The sequence below is a fragment of the Nerophis lumbriciformis genome, linkage group LG33, assembly GCF_033978685.3.
Source record: "Nerophis lumbriciformis linkage group LG33, RoL_Nlum_v2.1, whole genome shotgun sequence".
In the NCBI taxonomy this organism is placed as follows: domain Eukaryota; kingdom Metazoa; phylum Chordata; class Actinopteri; order Syngnathiformes; family Syngnathidae; genus Nerophis; species Nerophis lumbriciformis.
Genome location: NC_084580.2, coordinates 21,335,581 through 21,358,683, shown reverse-complemented (window position 1 = coordinate 21,358,683; position 23,103 = coordinate 21,335,581). Strand labels below are relative to the sequence as shown.

General features: G+C 40.6%; 1 protein-coding gene across 1 annotated transcript in view; it reads left to right on the top strand.

Annotated features, from left to right (window-relative positions):
* LOC133575749 (uncharacterized) overlaps positions 1–23,103 on the top strand; it is a 314,457-nt gene that overhangs the window by 286,582 nt on the left and 4,772 nt on the right. The window lies entirely within an intron of this gene.

The window sequence follows — 23,103 nt, the reverse complement described above, 5'->3', positions numbered from 1 at the left end:
AGACTTACAGCTAGAGATGTCCGATAATATCGGCCGGCCGATAATTGCTTTAAAATGTAATATCGGAAATTATCGGTGTCGGTTTCAAAAAGTAAAATGAATGACTTCTTTAAAACGCCGCTGTACGGAGCGGTACATATCCGGTAAAACACGGGCGTGGGGAGCAGTACAGAGCATTTGCGTCTTCCAGTCAGCAGCCCCTCCCCTCTCCCCTCTCCCACACACAACACAGGAGTTGCAGCACGACTGCAGCATGATAGATTTACTGGCGACAGCATAACTACAACAAGAGTGTGTTGTTGCCGGTGCTGTAGCCGTGGCTAACAAGCGAGCTCGCTCGGTGACTGACTAACAACACCAGGTCTATAGTTTGGGATTATTTTAAAGTGTCTTTGACGGATAAAAAAACTGGCAATTTTCAATGACCGCAATAAGTTGGTTATGCGAGGAGGAACCAAGACGTCTTCCTTTAACACGAGCAATTAGATCTCCCACCTCTTCAAGAATCATAAGGAGATACACGATGAATACAAGTGGAAGATGGATGTGAGCCCGGTTTATAATTCCCTGTTATACAGTATGCCAGGCAGTCTTGTACTACAGGAGGACTATGTTATTGTTTACTTTATTACTCTAGTATACTCTGGACTGAAGCTGTGTGCCTTCACTGTTTTTGTAGCTGTTGTTTTGAGGCATGTTTAAAAAAAATTAAATAAAGCACTTTATCAAAGTCAAAGTTAATTACCGGAATCGGTAATTGGACAATATCGGACATCTCTACTTACATGGTGTGGAGCAGCAGACAGCGTCCACAAAGTACATCCGTACATGACATGACAATCAACAACAAAATAGGAGCACAAGACAAGAAGTAAAACACTACACACAGGAAAAAAGCAAAAAAAACTCCTAATAAGTCAGGGTGTGATGTGACAGGTGGTGACAGTACACCTACTTTGAGACAAGAGCTATAGTGATGCATGCTTAGTTATGGTTTAAAGCAGGGGTGTCCAAACTTTTTCCACTGAGGGCCGCACACGGAAAAATTTAAGCATGCGGGGGCCATTTTGATATTTTTCATTTTCAAACCATAACAAAATATATGGATTTTTTTTTTTTTTAACCTTTAGGGCTCCCGGGGACCATAAAGGGTCTCAGTCATTAAAACCTTAAAAATAAGTCAAATTATTTATTTTTTTTAATTTTATTTAACGCTTACAGTAAATCTCTATATCAACTTCAGGTTGATAAAAAAAAATAAAAAAATAAAAAGATAAAAAAGCCTTTCTGTCAAAGACAACTTTGTTTTTTATAGTAAAACTGGAAATGTGCAGTATTTAGTAATTAGAGCTCTAAAAGATCAATAATGCAGGACACCATTGATTTTAATTATTTAATAGTTTTGAGAAATCAGTGAAAATATTAATAAAATCCCACTAAATATGTATGGGATCCAAAAGGTCCCCCACTCATAAAGTGATACATTTTTATTCGTTTTTTTTTACTTTCAACACTTAAGTTACGAGATCAACTTCAGATATATCTGTCCATTTTATGCTGGAACTATTATTTTGTTTGTTTTTATGCTCTTTTGTCAAAGAAAACTTTTTTTTAACTGTTTTTATATGGTTACTACACAATATATGCAATATTTTTTTCCACATAAAACATTTTAAAGTGAAATTTTTGAAGTAATTGGAGCCATGAATAGGTCAATAATTCATTATAACATAGATTTTTTTTGTCTTTTTTTTTTTTTTTTGGAGCAATGGCAAAAAATAAAGAAAAGACAAAAGAAAAATAATAGGCTGCATGGCAGTTTTGTGTCAACATTGCAACTTTTTCTAGTTACCGTATTTTCCGCACCATAAGCCGCCCTGGGTTATAAGCCGCGCCTTCAATGAACGGCATATTTCAAAACTTTGTCCACCTATAAGCCGCCCCGTGTTATAAGCCGCATCTAACTGCGCTAAAGGAATGTCAAAAAAACAGTCAGATAGGTCAGTCAAACTTTAATAATATATTAAAAACCAGCGTGATGTGGGCGCGCATGGAGTCGTATATCAACATGGACGGAGCTGCGTGAAAAAAGCCACCCGGCCTCTTCGCGTAAACTTACCTTAACCACTCGCTCATCTTTTCTTCATCCATCCATCCCTTCGAGTTAGCTTTTATGATGACGCCGGCTGGAAAGGTCTCTTTTGGCAAGGTCTTCCTTTTGAATATCACCATGGGTGGAAGTTTCTGGCCATTAGCGTGGCAAACTAGAACCACAGTGAAGGATGACTTCTCATTCCCTGTGGTGCGAATATTCACCGTACGTGCTCCCGTTGTATCCACAGTGCGGTTCACAGGAATATCAAAAGTCAGTGGAACCTCGTCCATGTTGATAATGTTCTCTGGCCGGATCTTTTTTTCAGCTATCTTGTTTTTACAATATGCACGGAAAGTAGCCAGCTTTTCTTGAAAGTCTTTAGGCAGTTGCTGTGAAATAGTAGTCCGTGTGCGGATGGAGAGATTGCGTCTTTTCATGAACCGGAAACCTGTCGCTTAGTAGGAGCCATTTTGTGGTCTTTACAGATGTAAACACACAAAGGAAATGAAACGTAATATCCGCGTGCTTCTTCTTCTTCTTCTACGCGGGCGGGTGGTTGCTTACAGTAGAAGAAGAAGCGCTTCCTGTTCTATGGGGGCAGGTGCTTACCTTGGCGGTTGCTTGCGTAGAAGAAGAAGAAGCACTTCCTCTTCTACGGGGAAAAAAGATGGCGGCTGTTTACCGTAGTTGCGAGACCGAAACTTTATGAAAATGAATCTTAATATTAATCCATATATAAAGCGCACCGGGTTATAAGCCGCACTGTCAGCTTTTGAGTAAATTTGTGGTTTTTAGGTGCGGCTAATAGTGCGGAAAATACGGTAGATTTCACCTCATTCCACTTTTTTAAATGTTTTTTTTTTATTTTTGCAATACTATCAATTTTGCAATTCTTGCAGAATGTGTGGCGGGCCGGTAAACAATTAGCTGCGGGCCGTAAATGGCCCGCAGCTAATTGGCCACACTTTGGACACCACTGGTTTAAATTCATATCCAACAATTGCGAGAACAACTTTTTATTGTCAATATCGGCTGCTGAGTTTCATTTTTTTTTAATGTTTTCTGCTGGTGGTCTGCCTGGAGATTTTTTTCAATAAAAGAAAATGTGCCTTGGCTCAGAAAAGGTTGAAAAACACTGACTTTGATTGATTGATTGAAGCTTTTATTAGTAGATTACACAGTACAGTACATATTCCGTACAATTGACCACTAAATGGTAACACCCCAATAAGTTTTTCAACTTGTTTAAGTCGGGGGTCCACTTCAATTGATTCATGATACAGATATATACTATCAGATATATACTATCATCATAATACAGTCATCACACAAGTTAATCATCAGAGTATATACATTGAATTATTTACATTATTTACAATCCGGGGTCTGGGATGTGGAGGGGGTGGGGGGTGGGGGGGGGTTAGGTTTGGTTGATATCAACACTTCAGTCATCAACAATTGCATCATCAGAGAAATGGACATTGGACTGACTTGGTAGGATATGTACAACAAGTAGTGGACATAGAGAGAGAGACCAGAAAGCATAAGAATAAGTATCTACATTTGATTATTTACATTTGATTATTTACAATCCGGGGAGGTGGGATGTGGAAGGGAGGGTGTTAGTTTAGGGTTGCAGTTGCCTGGAGGTGTTGTTTTAGTGCGGTTTTGAAGGAGGATAGAGATGCCCTTTCTTTTAAACCTGTTGGGAGTGCATTCCATATTGATGTGGCATAGCAAGAGAATGAGTTAAAGGCCTACTGAAATGCGATTTTCTTATTTAAACGGGGATAGCAGGTCCATTCTATGTGTCATACTTGATCATTTCGCGATATTTGCTGAAAGGATTTAGTAGAGAACATCGACGATAAAGTTCGCAACTTTTGGTCGCTGATAAAAAAAAGCCTTGCCTGTACCGGAAGTAGCAGACGAGTAGCGTGACGTCACAGGTTGTGGAGCTCCTCACATCCGCACATTGTTTACAATCATGGCCACCAGCAGCGAGAGCGATTCGGACCGAGAAAGCGACGATTCCCCCATTAATTTGAGCGAGGATGAAAGATTTGTGGATGAGGAAAGTGAGAGTGAAGGACTAGAGGGCAGTGGGAGCGATTCAGATAGGGAAGATGCTGTGAGAGGCGGGTGGGACCTGATATTCAGCTGGGAATGACTAAAACAGTAAATAAACACAAGACATAGTATATATACTCTATTAGCTACAACACAACCAGGCTTATATTTAATATGCCACAAATTAATCCCGCATAACAAACACCTCCCCCCTCCCGTCCATATAACCCGCCAATACAACTCAAACACCTGCACAACACACTCAATCCCACAGCCCAAAGTACCGTTCACCTCCCCAAAGTTCATACAGCACATATATTTCCCCAAAGTCCCCAAAGTTACGTACGTGACATGCACATAGCGGCACGCACGTACGGGCAAGCGATCAAATGTTTGGAAGCGTACTCACGGTACCACGTCTGCGTATCCAACTCAAAGTCCTCCTGGTAAGAGTCTCTGTTGTCCCAGTTCTCCACAGGCCAATGGCAAAGCTTGACTGTCATCTTCCGGGAATGTAAACAATGAAACACCGGCTGTGTTTGTGTTGCTGCAGTCGGCCGTAATACACCGCTTCCCACCTACAGCTTTCTTCTTTGCTGTCTCCATTGTTCATTGAACAAATTGCAAAATATTCACCAACACAGATGTCCGGAATACTGTGGAATTTTGCGATGAAAACAGACGACTTAATATCTGGCCACCATGCTGTCCCAAAAATGTCCTCCACAATCCGTGACGTCACGCGCGTCACGTTTTCAGCAGGATATTTCGCGCGAAATTTGAAATTGCACTTTAGTAAGCTAACCCGGCCGTATTGGCATGTGTTGCAATGTTAAGATTTCATCATTGATATATAAACTATCATACTGCGTGGTCGGTAGTAGTGGCTTTCAGTAGGCTTTTAAGATCTTTGTTGGATCGGAATCTGTGTTTAACGTGGTTTGTGACCTAGCTCATAACCCGAGTCCTTAATACACGTTCGTGTGTGACAATCATTGCTACTTTAACTTTAACTAAATATTGGGCAGAAATTGATGGACGTAGTTTAGCGGTGCATGCTATATACTACAGTGCAGCAGGTGGCGGTGTGCACATTTGAAGCCATGACTGCAACCTGCCTTTAAACCGGAAGAAGAAAAAGGAAAACAAAGACACTCACGCACGGAGCCGAGTGTGCCATTTTAAGTCTGTTAATTCCTCATGTCGACCTTTGTACTTATTCGTCTATCGTGTGTTTAACCCAACAATGTTAATTATTATTCGTGTCAGGGTGAATTCGACGCGTCTCTATGAAGCTTTCGCGGCTAATTTAGCATGCTAGTTAGCTTAGCTTGTTAGCGGCTAACAAAGAGACGCGGAGGAGATCGAGTGTGAGCGTAAAGTCTTGCGATTTTGTGAAAGTTTGCGCGAATGACGAACGTGCTGGCGAATTAGCGACTAACTGCGGCTGTCGACGAAATATTTGTAGTGTTAGAAAGACCGACAGCAAGAATACGAGGCGGAACTACAACTGCTGGACGCTGTTTTCAAGAGACATCAAGTTGTGTTACACCGAACAGGTTTGTTTACGTCTTACTCTCACATCTTTACTAGCTTTAAATTTGCTAATTGACATAAACAATACTATAAAATATGTTTACTAAGCGAAGGAGCGTTGTATTGTGCACTTATATTGCCATATATCAGCTACTGTGTGGGGGAACACATATAAGAGTAACAAAGTGTGGGGGAACACATATAAGAGTAACAAAGTGTGGGGGAACACATATAAGAGTAACATAAAGTGTGGGAGAACACATATAAGAGTAACATAATGTGTGGGGGAACACATATAAGAGAAACAAAGGGTGGGGGAACACATATAAGAGTAACAAAGTGTGGGGGAACACATATAAGAGTAACATAAAGTGTGGGGGAACACATATAAGAGAAACAAAGTGTGGGGGAACACATATAAGAGTAACAAAGTGTGGGGGAACACATATAAGAGTAACAAAGTGTGGGGGAACACATATAAGAGTAACAAAGTGTGGGGAACATATATAAGAGTAACATAAAGTGTGGGGGAACACATATATAAGAGTAACATAAAGTGTGGGGAAACATATAAGAGTAACAAAGTGTGGGGGAACACATATAAGAGTAATAAAGTGTGGGGGAACACATAAGAGTAACAAAGTGTGGGGGAACACACATAAGAGTAACATAAAGTGTGGGGGAACACATATGAGAGTAACAAAGTGTGGGAGAACACATAAGAGTAACATAAAGTGTGGGGGAACACATATAAGAGTAACAAAGTGTGGGGGAATACATATAAGAGTAACAAAGTGTGGGGAACACATATGAGAGTAACATAAAGTGTGGGGGAACACATATGAGAGTAACAAAGTGTGGGAGAACACATAAGAGTAACATAAAGTGTGGGGGAACACATAAGAGTAACAAAGTGTGGGGGAACACATAAGAGTAACAAAGTGTGGGGGAACACATATAAGAGTAACATAAAGTGTGGGGGAACACATATGAGAGTAGCATAAAGTGTGGGGGAACACATATAAGAGTAACAAAGTGTGGGGGAACACATATGAGAGTAACGTAAAGTGTGGGGGAACACATATGAGAGTAACGTAAAGTGTGGGGGAAACACATATAAGAGTAACATAAAGTGTGGGGGAACACATAAGAGTAACAAAGTGTGGGGGAACACATAAGAGTAACAAAGTGTGGGGGAACACATATAATAGTAACAAAGTGTGGGGGAACACATATAAGAGTAACATAAAGTGTGGGGGAACATATATAAGAGTAACAAAGTGTAGGGGAACACATAAGAGTAACAAAGTGTGGGGGAGCACATAAGAGTAACATAAAGTGTGGGGGAACACATATAAGAGTAACAAAGTGTGGGGGAACATATAAGAGTAACAAAGTGTGGGGGAACACATATAAGAGTAACAAAGTGTGGGGGAACACATAAAAGAGTAACAAAGTGTGGGGGAACACATATAAGAGTAACAAAGTGTGGGGGAACACATATAAGAGTAACAAAGTGTGGGGGAACACATATAAGAGTAACAAAGTGTGGGGGAACACATATGAGAGTAACATAAGAAAGACAGGCCCCTTCTTTGGCTATTTTTAAGACCCTTCTTAAAACCCATTTTTATTCACTGGCTTTTAACCCAGCATGAGACTTTAAACTGTTTTTAGCTTTTAACTTTTTGAACTGTTTTTAACTTTTAAACTGTTTTTATCTAACAAACTGTTCTTAGGGTAATTTATATTTGCTTTTTAAATGTGTATTTTTATTTCTGTTTTAAATGTTATTTTTTTTAGTCTGTCCTTTGCCTCCATTTTTTTGTGGTGTACAGCCCTTTGTTTTTCAACTGTGCTTGTCTTTAAAGGGCTTTATAAATAAAGTTGGTATTGTGTGGTATGGTATAAAGTGTGGGGGAACACATATAAGAGTAACATAAAGTGTGGGGGAACACATATAAGAGTAACAAAGTGGGGGAACACATATAAGAGTAACAAAGTGTGGGGGAACACATATAAGAGTAACAAAGTGGGGGAATACATATAAGAGTAACATAAAGTGTGGGGGGACACATATAAGAGTAACATAAAGTGTGGGGGAACATATAAGAGTAACAAAGTGTGGGGGAACATGTATAAGAGTAACAAAGTGTGGGGGAACATGTATAAGAGTAAGAAAGTGTGGGGGAACACATTTAAGAGTACCAAAGTGTGGGGGAACACATAAGAGTAACATAAAGTGTGGGGGAACACATAGGAGTTACATAAAGTGTGGGGGAACACATATACGAGTAACAAAAAGTGGAGGAACACATACGAGTAACAAAGTGTGGGGGAACACATATGAGGGTAACAAAGTGTGGGGTAACACATATAAGAGTAACATAAAGTGTGGGGGAACACATATGAGAGTAACAAAGTGTGGGAGAACACATAAGAGTAACATAAAGTGTGGGGGAACACATATAAGAGTAACAAAGTGTGGGGGAACACATAAGAGTAACAAAGTGTGGGGGAACACATAAGAGTAACAAAGTGTGGGGGAACACATATAAGAGTAACATAAAGTGTGGGGGAACACATATGAGTAGGGATGATGTTCGAAACCGGTTCTCCCGGTTGTTCGATAAGAAAAGAACCGTTCGATAAGAAAATAACCGATTCAATGGACTCGAATCCCTTTTTGAGAACCGGTTCCCGTTATCGAGGCCACTATAGTAAAGAAAAAGAGTTGGTTCTTTATTCGAAATCCCTGGGACCGAATCCCTTCCCACAAGAAATGCCCTGTGGGACATCACAGGAAATGACGTAGCTCAGTCTAGTGACTGAGTGTGGGGGAACACATATAAGAGTAACAAAGTGTGGGGGAATACATATAAGAGTAACAAAGTGTGGGGAACACATATGAGAGTAACATAAAGTGTGGGGGAACACATATAAGAGTAACATAAAGTGTGGGGGAACACATATAAGAGTAACAAAGTGTAGGGGAACACATAAGAGTAACAAAGTGTGGGGGAGCACATAAGAGTAACATAAAGTGTGGGGGAACACATAAGAGTAACAAAGTGTGGGGGAACATATAAGAGTAACAAAGTGTGGGGGAACACATAAAAGAGTAACAAAGTGTGGGGGAACACATATAAGAGTAACAAAGTGTGGGGGAACACATAAGAGTAACAAAGTGTGGGGGAACATATAAGAGTAACAAAGTGGGGGAACAGATATAAGAGTAACAAAGTGTGGGGGAACACATACAGGTATAAGAGTAACAAAGTGTGGGGGAACACATATAAGAGTAAGATAAAGTGTAGAGGAACACATATAAGAGTAACAAAGTGTGGGGAAACACATATAAGAGTAACATAAAGTGTGGGGGAACATATATAACTTTACAAAGTGTGGGGGAACATATATAAGAGTAACAAAGTGTGGGGGAACACATATAAGAGTAACATAAAGTGTGGGGGAACACATATAAGAGTAACATAAAGTGTGGGGGAACACATAAGAGTAACAAAGTGTGGGGGAACACAAGAGTAACAAAGTGTGGGGGAACACATATAAGAGTAACAAAGTGTGGGGGAACACATATAAGAGTAACAAATCAAATCAAATCAAATCAACTTTATTTATAGAGCACATTTAAAATTTACCAAGTGTGGGGGAACACATATAAGAGTAACATAAAGTGTGGGGGAACACATAAGAGTAACAAAGTGTGGGGGAACACAAGAGTAACAAAGTGTGGGGGAAAGACATATAAGAGTAACAAAGTGTGGGGGAACACATAAGAGTAACATAAAAAGTGGGGGAAGACATATAAGAGTAACAAAGTGTGGGGGAACACATAAGAGTAACATAAAGTGTGGGGGAACATACAAGAGTAACAAAGTGTGGGGGAACATATAAGAGTAACAAAGTGTGGGGAAACACATATAAGAGTAACATAAAGTGTGGGGGAACATATATAAGAGTAACAAAGTGTGGGGGAACATATATAAGAGTAACAAAGTGTGGGGGAACACATATAAGAGTAACATAAAGTGTGGGGGAACACATAAGAGTAACAAAGTGTGGGGGAACACATAAGAGTAACATAAAGTGTGGGGGAACACATATAAGAGTAAAATAAAGTGTGGGGGAACACATAAGAGTAACATAAAGTGTGGGGGAACACATAGGAGTTACATAAAGTGTGGGGGAACACATATACGAGTAACAAAAAGTGGAAGAACACATACGAGTAACAAAGTGTGGGGGAACACATATGAGGGTAACAAAGTGTGGGGTAACACATATAAGAGTACCGTATTTTCCGCACCATAAGGCGCCCTGGGTTATAAGCCGCGCCTTCAATGAACGGCATATTTCAAAACTTTGTCCACCTATAAGCCGCCCCGTGCTGTAAGCCGCATCTAACTGCGCTAAAGGAATGTCAAAAAAACAGTCAGATAGGTCAGTCAAACTTTAATAATATATTAAAAACCAGCGTTCTAACAACTCTGTTCACTCCCAAAATGTACGCAAATGTGCAATCACAAACATAGTAAAATTCAAAATAGTGCAGAGCAATAGCAACATAATGTTGCTCGAACGTTAATGTCACAACACACAAAATAAACATAGCGCTCACTTTCTGAAGTTATTCTTCATTCGTAAATCCTTCGAATTCTTCGTCTTCGGTGTCCGAATTGAAAAGTTGGGCAAATGTGGGATCCAAAATGGCCGGTTCCGTCTCGTCGAAGTCATCGGAGTCAGTGTCACTGTTGTCCAGCAGTTCTGTGAATCCTGCCTTCCGGAAAGCTCGGACCACAGTTGAGACCGAAATATCCGCCCAGGCATTTACGATCCACTGGCAGATGTTGGCGTATGTCGTCCGGCGCTGTCTCCCTGTCTTAGTGAAGGTGTGTTCGCCTTCGGTCATCCATTGTTCCCACGCCGTTCGCAGTCATGCTTTAAATGCCCTGTTGACACCAATATCGAGCGGTTGGAGTTCTTTGGTTAATCCACCCGGAATGACGGCGAGTGTTGTATTTGTGTGCTTCACTTGTTTTTTGACACCATCTGTGATGTGGGCGCGCATGGAGTCGTATATCAACATGGACGGAGCTGCGTGAAAAAAGCCACCCGGCCTCTTCGCGTAAACTTCCCTTAACCACTCGCTCATCTTTTCTTCATCCATCCATCCCTTCGAGTTAGCTTTTATGATGACGCCGGCTGGAAAGGTCTCTTTTGGCAAGGTCTTCCTTTTGAATATCACCATGGGTGGAAGTTTCTGGCCATTAGCATGGCAAGCTAGAACCACAGTGAAGGATGACTTCTCATTCCCTGTGGTGCGAATATTCACCGTACGTGCTCCCGTTGTATCCACAGTGCGGTTCACAGGAATATCAAAAGTCAGTGGAACCTCGTCCATGTTGATAATGTTCTCTGGCCGGATCTTTTTTTCAGCTATCTTGTTTTTACAATATGCACGGAAAGTAGCCAGCTTTTCTTGAAAGTCTTTAGGCAGTTGCTGTGAAATAGTGGTCCGTGTGCGGATGGAGAGATTGCGTCTTTTCATGAACCGGAAACACCAAGAAGCACCACCTTTAAAATCATCCAGGTGAAGTTCGCTTGCTAGCGCTGTTGCCTTCATTGGAATAGTGATGGTGCTGACACTTCTGCTTGCTGCTCTCTGCTCAACAACCCACTGTTTGAGTTTGTCCTCCAACAGTTGCCATCTTGCTTTGTTCCCTCGGAAACTCTGTTTTGTCTTCTTTACCTGGCGCAGGTCATCTTCTTGCTTCCTCCACCTACGCACCATTGATTCATTTATGTTATATTCTCTTGCTGCTGCTCTATTTCCGTGTTCTTCAGCATGACTTATTGCCTTAAGTTTAAATTCTGCGTTATACGCGTGTCGCTTAGTAGGAGCCATTTTGTGGTCTGGTCTTTACAGATGTAAACACACAAAGGAAATGAAACGAAAATCCGCGCGCTTCTTCTTCTTCCGGGGGCGGGTGGTTGCTTACAGTAGAAGAAGAAGCGCTTCCTGTTCTATGGGGGCGGGTGCTTACCTTGGCGGTTGCTTGCGTAGAAGAAGAAGCGCTTCCTGTTCTACCGGGAAAAAAGATGGCGGCTGTTTACCGTAGTTGCGAGATCGAAACTTTATGAAAATGAATCGTAATATTAATCCATATATAAGGCGCACCGGGTTAAAAGCCGCACTGTCAGCTTTTGAGTACATTTGTGGTTTTTAGGTGCGGCTAATAGTGCGGAAAATACGGTAACATAAAGTGTGGGGGAACACATAAGAGTAACATAAAGTGTGGGGGAACACATATAAGAGTAACAAAGTGTGGGGGAACACATATAAGAGTAACATAAAGTGTGGGGGAACACATATAAGAGTAACATAAAGTGTGGGGGAACACATATAAGAGTAACAACGTGTGGGGGAACACATAAGAGTAACATAAAGTGTGGGGGAACACATATAAGAGTAACATAAAGTGTGGGGGAACACATATAAGAGTAACAAAGTGTGGGGGAACACATATAAAAGTAACAAAGTGTGGGGGAACACATATAAGAGTAACAAAAAGTGTGGGGAAACACATAAGTATGTAAGTATGTATGTATGTACGTATGTATCAGTGACGTGCGGTGAGGTTGATGGCTGGTGAGGCACTGACTTCATCACAGTCAGATTTACAAACATATGAACCCTAAAGAGTATCTTATTCACCATTTGATTGGCAGCAGTTAACGGGTTATGTTTAAAAGCTCATACCAGCATTCTTCCCTGCTTGGCACTCAGCATCAAGGCTTGGAATTGGGGGTTAAATCATCAAAAATGATTCCCGGGCGCGGCGCCGCTGCTGCCCACTGCTCCCCTCACCTCCCAGGGGGTGAACAAGGGGATGGGTCAAATGCAGAGGACAAATTTCATTACACCTAGTGTGTGTGTGACAATCATTGCTACTTTAACTTAACTTTAACTTTACACATACAAACTGTAGCACACAAAAAAGCACATTTAATAAAAAAACGTTATTATGGTCTTACCTTTACTTATAAAGGAAGTCCATGCGCCGCTGTTGTGCTGGATTAATGCACCCCCTGACGGGAGTGTTATATCAACTAAAGCCCTCACTTAAACTTTCCACGTGCAAGATTGAATCTATTTAAAAAAGTGTAACCGAGGGTTTATAAATGTCGCCTATACTGTATGAAACTACAAAATAACAAACACGGAGGCTCCAGTTTACACGAGGACCACTTTATTTACCTTCTTTCAAAAACCTACGCTCCACTCCAACGTGCCATCACTTCCGCTCTTAGCGCCTTCAAAATAAGAGCTCAAGGCATATACTGTATAACAGCGCATAACAGGAACTTAACATCACAAAGAGGAAAGCCCATAAAAATAGGTTACAAAAGTTATTTAATAAGAAGCCAAAAAGTGCAAAAACAATAATGTTCGTGTTGGAGGAGTTGTGAATTAGATACACCTGCAGTCTGCAGGTGTACCTAATGTTGTGGCCCTGCAGTCATTCACAACTCCAACACGAACATTATTGTTTTTGCACTTTTTGGCTTCTTATGAAATAACTTTTTTAAATAGATTCAATCTTGCACGTGGAAAGTTTAAGTGTGGGCTTTAGTTGATATAACCCTCCCGTCAGGGGGTGCAAATTCTACGGCGGGGGTGCAGGAGGCGGGATTACTGGAGCCTCAGCCAGTGCGTCTTTTGCAGCCGTTTTATGATCGCTCAGCACAAGAAATACGTTACACACATACAGTTGTTGACAAAATACACTGTACATTATATACCTCAGCTAACTAAACTATGGAAATGTATAATATAATTCATATAGCAATACGGTCTCACTGCACAGCAGGCCAGCAGTTAGCCGAGTCATTGCGCAATCCATGTTGAGGCTCAACTGGCTGCTGTTCACCGCAAGTCTCTTCTCAGTATTTGAACGGCAAATGTGAAAATTCAGCGATTTTGAATAAAAATAATCTAAAACTGGTGAAGTTAAATGGAAAATAACTTTATAGTATAACCACTGGATACATTTAACAATTTAATAATTTTTTTTCTTTCCAGGGCCGCACCTGCCTCTAGTGACTGCACGTCACTGGTATGTATGTATGTATGTATGTATGTATGTATGGCTAGCAAAGCATAGCAAAGAAGAGAAGCACGTGTGTAATGTTATGTTTTATTAGAAAAATAGCTCCATACAGGCCAGCAATTTAATTAAAGCTCATCAAATACACACTTCAACAATTCCAAAAGTTGTGAGCACGTCTAGAAAACATGTTGACATTCAGTTTTAATCTCCTTTTATTAATTATTTTTTAAATCTTACTAATCTACCTTTTTTAGCATTTTTTTAAATAAATAAATATTTATTAGATTGTGACTTGAGTTGCATGTTTAGCAACAGTCGACTGCCTTTAGAACTATGGGTGGGCGATATGACTAAAAACTGTATCACGATATAAATGTTGTATATTGGGTGATACAATCATTTTTATTTCAAATGTAGCCTTCTTCCACATATGTATGTATATATATATATATATATATATATATATATATATATATATATATATATATATATATATATATATATATATATATATATATATATATATATATATATATATGTGTGTGTGTGTGTATATATATACACACATATACATATATATATATATGTATACACACATATATATATATATATACATACACACATATACATATATATATATATACACACATATATATATATAATGTGTATATATATATGTATATGTGTGTGTGTATGTATGTATATATATATATATATATATATATATATATACATATACATATACTGTATATATATGTGTGTATATTAGGGGTGTAACGGTACGTGCATTTGTATTGAACCGTTGCGGTACGGGGGTTCGGTTCGGTTTGGAGGTGTACCGTTCGAGTTTCCACACGGACATATTAAGTAGCGTAACGCACGTTGTGTAAACAATGCACACCGAGGCACAACACACGGCATGCTAGCAGCTAACGGGCTACGATAGACTGACCATACGTCCTCTTTTCACTGGACATGTCCTCTTTTGCCGAGCTGTCAGGGCGGAGTTTCTTAAATGCCTCAAATGTCCGGCATTTTGTGTTAGGGTTGCGTGTATTTTCAATGTAAGTTCAGGGTTAAGGAGGGGTTAAAAACAAAACAAATTGTGCGCGCAGCAGCATTGGTGAGGGAGGGGCAGAGACAGAGAGAGAGAGAGAGAGTTATGATAAACGCGCATGCGTCGCCAGGCTCTGCTTTTTATCCATAGATTTATCAGATTTTATTTTTTATTATCTATAGCAGGGGTGACAAAAGTGTGCCCCGGAGGCCATTTGCGGCCCACAGCTAATGTTTTAAAGGCCCACGGCACATTCTAAAAATACTATTAGAATAAACAAAAGCATAACAAAAGTGAAATAAAAAACCTTAAAGGGGAACATTATCACCAGACCTATGTAAGCGTCAATATATACCTTGATGTTGCAGAAAAAAGACCATATATTTTTTTAACCGATTTCCGAACTCTAAATGGGTGAATTTTGGTGAATTAAACGCCTTTCTAATATTCGCTCTCGGAGCCATGACGTCACAACGTGACGTCACATCGGGAAGCAATCCGCCATTTTCTCAAACACCGAGTCAAATCAGCTCTGTTATTTTCCGTTTTTTCGACAGTTTTCCGTACCTTGGAGACATCATGCCTCGTCGGTGTGTTGTCGGAGGGTGTAACAACACGAACGGGGACGGATTCAAGTTGCACCAGTGGCCCAAAGATGCGAAAGTGGCAAGAAATTGGACGTTTGTTCCGCACACTTTACCGACGAAAGCTATGCTACGACAGAGATGGCAAGAATGTGTGGATATCCTGCGACACTCAAAGCAGATGCATTTCCAACCATAAAGTCAAAGAAATCTGCCGCCAGACCCCCATTGAATCTGCCGGAGTGTGTGAGCAATTCAGGGACAAAGGACCTCGCTAGCACGGCAAGCAATGCCGGCAGTTTGTTCCCGCAGACGAGCGAGCTAAACCCCCTGGATGTCTTGGCTCACACCGTCCCGAAGATGATCAAGAGAAGAATATCGACCCTAGCTTCCCTGACCTGCTGACATGAGGGTATGTCTACAGAATATATTAATTGATGAAAATTGGGCTGTCTGCACTCTCAAAGTGCATGTTGTTGCCAAATGTATTTCATATGCTGTAAACCTAGTTCATAGTTGTTAGTTTCCTTTAATGCCAAACAAACACATACCAATCGTTGGTTAGAAGGCGATCGCCGAATTCGTCCTCGCTTTCTCCCGTGTCGCTGGCTGTCGTGTCGTTTTCGTCAGTTTCGCTTGCATACGGTTCAAACCGATATGGCTCAATAGCTTCAGTTTCTTCTTCAATTTCGTTTTCGCTACCTGCCTCCACACTACAACCATCCGTTTCAATACATGCGTAATCTGTTGAATCGCTTAAGCCGCTGAAATCCGAGTCTGAATCCGAGCTAATGTCGCTATAGCTTGCTGTTCTTTCCACCATGTTTGTTTGTGTTGGCATCACTATGTGACGTCACAGGAAAATGGACGGGTGTATATAACGATGGTTAAAATCAGGCACTTTGAAGCTTTTTTTAGGGATATTGCGTGATGGGTAAAATTTTGAAAAAAACTTCGAAAAATAAAATAAGCCACTGGGAACTGATTTTTAATGGTTTTAACCTTTCTGAAATTGTGATAATGTTCCCCTTTAAAGGTTAGTACTATTAGTGGACCAGCAGCACACACAATCATGTGTGCTTACGGACTGTATCCCTTGCAGACTGTATTGATATATATTGATATATAATGTAGGAACCACAATATTAATAACAGAAAGAAACAACCCTTTTGTGTGAATGATTGTAAAAGGGGAGGGAGGTTTTTTTGGGTAGGTGCACTAATTGTAAGTGTATCTTGTGTTTTTTATGTTGAATTAAGAAAAAAAAACGATACCGATAAAAAAAAACCCGATACCGATCATTTCTGATATTACATTTTAACGCATTTATCGGACATCTCTAATTGAAATACTTGATATAGTTCAAGACTTACGGTCATCTGAAAACATCACTGCACATCATGATGGCAGCTATAGTTTCGGTCTTAAAGATCTAAAAAAATGCTTTGGGAATGTCCGGCGGGCCAGATTGAAAATCTTAAAGGGGAACATTATCACAATTTCAGAATGGTTAAAACCATTAAAAATCAGTTCCCAGTGGCTTATTTTATTTTTCGAAGTTTTTTTCAAAATTTTACCCATCACGCAATATCCCTAAAAAAAGCTTCAAAGTGCTTGATTTTAACCATCGTTATATACACCCGTCCATTTTCCTGTGACGTCACATAGTGATGCCAATACAAACAAACATGGCGGATAGAACAGCAAGCTATAGCGACATTAGCTCGGATTCAGACTCGGATTTCAGCGGCTTAAGCGATTCAACAGATTACGCATGTATTGAAACGGATGGTTGTAGTGTGGAGGCAGGTAGCGAAAACGAAATTGAAGAAGAAACTGAAGCTATTGAGCCATATCGGTTTGAACCGTATGCAAGCGAAACCGAGGAAAACGACACGACAGCCAGCGACACGGGAGAAAGCGAGGACGAATTTGGCGATCGCCTTCTAACCAACGATTGGTATGTGTTTGTTTGGCATTAAAGGAAACTAACAACTATGAACTAGGTTTACAGCATATGAAATACATTTGGCAACAACATGCACTTTGAGAGTGCAGACAGCCCAATTTTCATCAATTAATATATTCTGTAGACATACCCTCATCCGCGCTCTTTTCCTGAAAGCTGATCTGTCCAGTTTTGGAGTTTATGTCAGCAGGCCAGGGAAGCTAGGGTCGATAGGGGGGTTAGCTCGCTTGTCTGCGGGAACAAACTGCCGCCATTGCTTGCCGTGCCAGCGAGGCCCTTTGTCCCTGAATTGCTCACACACTCCGGCAGATTCAATGGGGGTCTGGCGGCAGATTTCTTTGACTTTATCGTTGGAAATGCATCTGCTTTGAGTGTCGCAGGATATCCACACATTCTTGCCATCTCTGTCGTAGCATAGCTTTCGTCGGTAAAGTGTGCGGAACAAACGTCCAATTTCTTGCCACTTTGGCATCTTTGGGCCACTGGTGCAACTTGAATCCGTCCCTGTTCGTGTTGTTACACCCTCCGACAACACACCGACGAGGCATGATGTCTCCAAGGTACGGAAAACAGTCGAAAAAACGGAAAATAACAGAGCTGATTTGACTCGGTGTTTGAGAAAATGGCGGATTGCTTCCCGATGTGACGCCACGTTGTGACGTCATCGCTCCGAGAGCGAATATTAGAAAGGCGTTTAATTCGCCAAAATTCACCCATTTAGAGTTGGGAAATCGGTTAAAAAAATATATGGTCTTTTTTCTGCAACATCAAGGTATATATTGACGCTTACATAGGTCTGGTGATAATGTTCCCCTTTAACGGGTTGCTTATTTTGCCCAGATCTGGCCTGGTCTCGTGTCACTGAGCAAAGCTGGGCTAGTTTGAAACGTGTGTTTGTCTTCTTGTGTTCTGTGAAGCCTCAGGAGTGGACCTCCAGGATGGAGCTGGACAAGCCACAGCCCTCGCACATCAAAGAAGAAGAGGAGGAGTCACAGCCCCCTCGTACGGGAGCGGATGAGGAGTCAAAGGGGGGCATTAAACAGGAAGAGGAGCCACAGCCACCCCGCATTAAAGAGGAAGAGGAGGAACATAGCATCAGTCAGGAGGGAGCGCATCTTCGAGGACTGCATGTGATTCGTGTCATTGTGAAGGGTGAAGGTGATGAGGTCAAAGGTGAAAGTGAGGAGAAGAGCAGCAGCTCAACACAACACATGACAACAGAAGCTGATGGAGACCACTGTGGAGGATCACAAGCAGACAAGCTCTTAGCTCCACTATCAGATAGTGAGGACACAACGTCACACTCTCCTGACACTGACGATGAAGACTGTAAAGAAGATAAGCCGTGGTACACTGACAACACTCGCTTGAAATGTTCCCACTGTGACAAAACCTTTAATTACCAGTGTGATCTGAAAATACACATGAGAACGCACACCGGAGAGAAACCTTTCATGTGCTCAGTTTGTAGTAAAAGATTCTTCCGGAACCAACACTTGATAACACACACAAGAATACACACCGGGGAGAAACCTTTCGACTGTTCGGTGTGCGGTAAATGTTTTGTGCGGAATGAATGCTTGAAAGGACACATGAGAATACACACCGGGGAGAAACCTTTCATCTGCTCAACATGCGGCAAAGGCTTCATACGAAACGAATGCCTGAAAGTACACACGCGGACACACACGGGAGAGAAACCTTTCATATGTTCGGTGTGTGGCGCGAGTTTTGTGTGGAATCAAAGTTTGAAAAAACACATGAGAATGCACACCGGAGAGAAAGTGTTCGGTGGCAGCGTGTCGTGAAAGATTCACCTCTGAGTACCAGTTGGAAAGACAAGTGTGCAAATGAAGCTGCAGGATTTTTTTAAAATAAACTGACAAAACGTTAACTCTTTAAAGGCCTACTGAAAGCCACTACTACCGACCACGCAGTCTGATAGTTTATATATCAATGATGAAATCTTAACATTGCAACACATGCCAATACTAAAGTGCAATTTTAAATTTTGCGCGAAATATCCTGCTGAAAACATCTCGGTATGATGACGCCTACGCGTGACGTCACGGATTGTAGAGGACATTTTGGGACAGCATGGTGGCCAGCTATTAAGTCGTCTGTTTTCATCGCAAAATTCCACAGTATTCTGGACATCTGTGTTGGTGAATCTTTTGCAATTTGTTCAATGAACAATGGAGACAGCAAAGAAGAAAGCTGTAGGTGGGAAGCGGTGTATTGCGGGCGGCTGCAGCAACACAAACACAGCCGGTGTTTCATTGTTTACATTCCCGGAAGATGACAGTCAAGCTTTACCATTGGCCTGTGGAGAACTGGGACAACAGAGACTCTTACCAGGAGGACTTTGAGTTGGACACGCAGACGCGGTACCGTGAGTACGCATGCAGCTGCGGCTTCCAAACATTTGATCGCTTCCCCGTATGTGCGTGGCCCTATGTGCATGTCACGTACGTAACTTTGGGGAAATATATGTGCTGTATGAACTTTGGGGAGGTGAACGGTACTTTGGGCTGTGGGATTGAGTGTGTTGTGCAGGTGTTTGAGTTGTATTGGCGGGTTATATGGACGGGAGGGGGGAGGTGTTTGTTATGCGGGATTAATTTGTGGCATATTAAATATACGCCTGGTTGTGTTGTGGCTAATAGAGTATATATATGTCTTGTGTTTATTTACTGTTTTAGTCATTCCCAGCTGAATATCAGGTCCCACCCGCCTCTCACAGCATCTTCCCTATCTGAATTGCTCCGTTATTATGCTGTTTGTTACTTATGTATGTTATGTTGCAGCTATTTAAAATAGTTTTGTCAATTTGTTCTGGCCCGAAATAAATTGGCCCTTTAAAACATATCTTTGTCTTTGTGTGTTGTATGTCGACCACATTGCTCAGCAGAGTTCAGTGATGCAAATGCATGTTGATCAACAGATTGTATTATTCTCCAGTGCAATAACAATACTGAAATGAAGGCTAAAAGGGCATTAATGGGAGCCTTACAAAAAAAGAAGAAAAAAAAGAATGAAATAGTTACTTTTCACAGTAGCACATTACTTTTTGGTGTAAGTAACTGAGTTAGTAACTGAGTTACTATTTCAAAAGTAACTCAGTTACTAACTCAGTTACTTACACCAACTGTAACTAGTTACTGGTTTTCAGTAACTAACCCAACACTGTATATAATTATACATACAGTATATATATATACACACACATCAGGGGTCCCCAAACTACGGCCTGCGGGCCGGATCCGGCCCCCCAGCATCCAAAATCTGGCCCACGGGAAGTCCTAAGTTAGAAAAACAACTTTATTTAAAAAAGAAAATTATTTTAATTTTTTTTTTTTTTCTAATCTTTCTATTTTCTACCGCTGGTTACTCTTGGTGTCTCCTAGCCGCTCAGGCAAATCATATTGTCTAAAAATGAATTTTCCCATCGATAATGTGACAATGTTAAATGTTGATGAACATTAACATTAATTGATGTTAAATGACAAAACGGATTATAAAGACAATGTATATATACACATATGTGTATATATATATGTATGTATATATATATATATATATATATATATATATACAGTATATATATATACAGTATATACATGTGTGTGTATATATATATATATATATATATATACATTGTCTTTATAATAAAGACAATGTAGATGTCTTTATTATATATATATATATATATATATATATCTCCATCCATCCATTTTCTACCGTTTATTCCCTTCGGGGTCGCTGGGGCCGCTGGAGCCTATCTCAGCTACAATCAGGCGTAAGGAGGGGTACACCCTGGACAAGTCGCCACCTCATCGCAGGGCCAACACAGATAGACAGACAACATTCACACACTAGGGCCAATTTATATATATATATATATAGATAGATAGATAGATAGATAGATAGATAGATATATATATATATATATATATACATATATATATATACATACAGGTAAAAACCAGTAAATTAGAATATTTTGAAAAACTTGATTTATTTCAGTAATTGCATTCAAAAGGTGTAACTTGTACATTATATTTATTCATTGCACACAGACTGATGCATTCAAATGTTTATTTCATTTAATTTTGATGATTTGAAGTGGCAACAAATGAAAATCCAAAATTCCGTGTGTCACAAAATTAGAATATTACTTAAGGCTAATACAAAAAAGGGATTTTTAGAAATGTTGGCCAACTGAAAAGTATGAAAATGAAAAATATGAGCATGTACAATACTCAATACTTGGTTGGAGCTCCTTTTGCCTCAATTACTGCGTTAATGCGGCGTGGCATGGAGTCGATGAGTTTCTGGCACTGCTCAGGTGTTATGAGAGCCCAGGTTGCTCTGATAGTGGCCTTCAACTCTTCTGCGTTTTTGGGTCTGGCATTCTGCATCTTCCTTTTCACAATACCCCACAGATTTTCTATGGGGCTAAGGTCAGGGGAGTTGGCGGGCCAATTTAGAACAGAAATACCATGGTCCGTAAACCAGGCACGGGTAGATTTTGCGCTGTGTGCAGGCGCCAAGTCCTGTTGGAACTTGAAATCTCCATCTCCATAGAGCAGGTCAGCAGCAGGAAGCATGAAGTGCTCTAAAACTTGCTGGTAGACGGCTGCGTTGACCCTGGATCTCAGGAAACAGAGTGGACCGACACCAGCAGATGACATGGCACCCCAAACCATCACTGATGGTGGAAACTTTACACTAGACTTCAGGCAACGTGGATCCTGTGCCTCTCCTGTCTTCCTCCAGACTCTGGGACCTCGATTTCCAAAGGAAATGCAAAATTTGTTTTTGTCAGAAAACATGACTTTGGACCACTCAGCAGCAGTCCAGCTCTTTTTTTCCTTAGCCCAGGTGAGACGCTTTTCGCGCTGTTTCTTGGTCAACAGTGGCTTGACACGAGGTATGCGGCAGTTGAAACCCATGTCTTTCAAGCGTCTCTTGGTGGTGGATCTTGAAGCACTGACTACAGCAGCTGTCCACTCCTTCTGAATCTCCCCCACATTTTTGAATGTTTTTTTTTTCACAATCTTGACCAGGGCGCGGTGATCCCTATCGCTTGTACACTTTTTCTGACCACAGTTTTTCCTTCCCTTTGCCTCTCCATTAATGTGTTTGGACACAGAGCTCTGAGAACAGCCAGCCTCTTCAGCAATAACCTTTTGTGTCTTTCCCTCCTTGTGCAATGTGTCGATGGTTGCCTTTTGGACAGCTGTCAAATCTGAAGTCTTCCCCATGTTTGTGTAGGCTTCAGAACTGGACTGAGAGACCATTTAAAGCCCTTTGCAGGTGTTTTGAGTTAATCAGCTGATTAGTTTGTGGCACCAGGTGTCTTCAAAAGTCAACCCTTACACAATATTCTAATTTTGTGACACACGGAATTTTGGATTTTCATTTGTTGCCACTTCAAATCATCAAAATTAAATGAAATAAACATTTGAATGCATCAGTCTGTGTGCAATGAATAAATATAATGTACAAGTTACACCTTTTGAATGCAATTACTGAAATAAATCAAGTTTTTCAAAATATTCTAATTTACTGGCTTTTACCTGTATGTGTATATATATATATATATATATATATATATATATATATATATATATATATATATATATATATATATATA